Raw genomic sequence first — 1,731 nt, 5'->3', positions numbered from 1 at the left:
GTGTCAATATTTTATGTCTTGTTTGAGGCTTACATTTAAAAATTTGCATATAGTAAAACTTACCCTTTTTTGTTTACCTTTCTGTGATTTAGAAAAATAGGTTTTCCCCAACTTTATTAAGATATATTTGACATGTAACATTGTGTCAGTCTGAGGTGTACAATGTATCGATTCACATTTTATATTGCAAATGATTACCAATATAGTGTTAGCTAACATCTTCATTACATCACATAAATACCATTTCTGGGTTGACAAATGGTGGAGAGTTAGAAAAGAACTGGCAGTACAGTTTGCACTATCTGTAGTCATGCACAGAACGTGATCAAGAGTGTTACACTGGGCTTTCATTAGAAGATGAGGTCTGTGTACGCTCACTTCCCCATTGGTGGCGTTATTCAGGAGAATGGTTCTCTTGGTGAAATCTGAAATTTCTTGGGTGAAAAATACATCCGCAGGGTTCAGATGAAGTCGTATGTTGCTCGTTCAGTATCTCAAGCCCAGAAAGATGAGTTAATTTTTCTCATTGAACTTGTATTAAATTCAGCTGCTTTGATTCAACAAGCTATAACAGTTAAAAACAAAGATATCGGAGAGTTTTGGGATGGTATCTGTGTTTCTGAAAAAGCAGGCTGACAAATAAGATCTAAGTTATCCAGAAAAAATATATATTAGTTTCCATTGTACAGCATAGTGATTAGCGATCTATATAACTCATGAAGTGGTCACCCCACTATATCAGGTCCCCCTCTTTCTCCTTACATATTTTTTACATTGTTGACTATTTTCCTTATGCTACACTTTATATCTCCATGACTATTTTGTATCTATCTATTTGTACTACTTAATCCATTTGTCCTTTTTCACTATCCCCTCTAAACCCCCCATCTAGTAGCTCTCAAAATATTCTCCGTATGAGTTTATTTCTGTTTTTGTTGTTGTTATTTTGTTCTTTAGATTTCACATGTACGTGAAATCATGTAGTATTTGTCTTTCGCTATCTCACTTACTTCATTCAGCACAATACCTTCTAGGTCCATCAAGGCAATATCTTTTTCTATGCCCCTCTTTTTAGTCTGAGTGTGTCTTTTAATCTGAAGTGAGTCTCTTGTGGGCAGCATATGTAGAGGTCTTGTTTTCTTATCCATTCAGCAACCCTATCTTTTGGTTGGAACACTTAATTCTTTCCTTTTGAGGTACTTGTTGATAGGAATGTAGTTATTACTATTCTTTATTCCTGGTTTTGATACATGTTTCTTTTTCTTAAAGAAGTCCCTCCAACATTTCCTGCAATACTGGCTTGGTGTTGATGAATTCCTTTAGCTTATTTTTGTCTGGGAAGCTCTTTATCTGTCCTTTGACTCTAAATGATAGCTTTGTTGGATAAAGGACTCTTGTTTGTAGATCTTGGGGTCTTAACACTTTGAATATTTTGTGGCTAAGCCCTTCTGTCCTGCAAAGTTTTTTGAGGAATCAGCTGCCAATGTTATGGGTGCTTCCTTGTAACTAATTGCTTTTCTCTCGCTGCTTTTAAGATTTTCTCTTCATATTTAACCTTTGGCATTTTAATTATGATGGGTCTTAGTGTGAACCTCTTTAGGTTCATTTTTTGGGGGACTCTCTGAGCTTCCTGGGGTTACATGTCTTATTTCCTTCACCAGGTAAAGGAAGTTTTCCATCATTTTTTCAAATAGCTCTTCAACTTCTTGTTCTCCCTCTTCAGGTAACCTT

Source organism: Pteropus vampyrus, unplaced genomic scaffold, assembly GCF_000151845.1.
Source record: "Pteropus vampyrus isolate Shadow unplaced genomic scaffold, Pvam_2.0 Scaffold196, whole genome shotgun sequence".
In the NCBI taxonomy this organism is placed as follows: Eukaryota; Metazoa; Chordata; class Mammalia; order Chiroptera; family Pteropodidae; genus Pteropus; species Pteropus vampyrus.
This window is presented reverse-complemented; position numbering follows the sequence as displayed.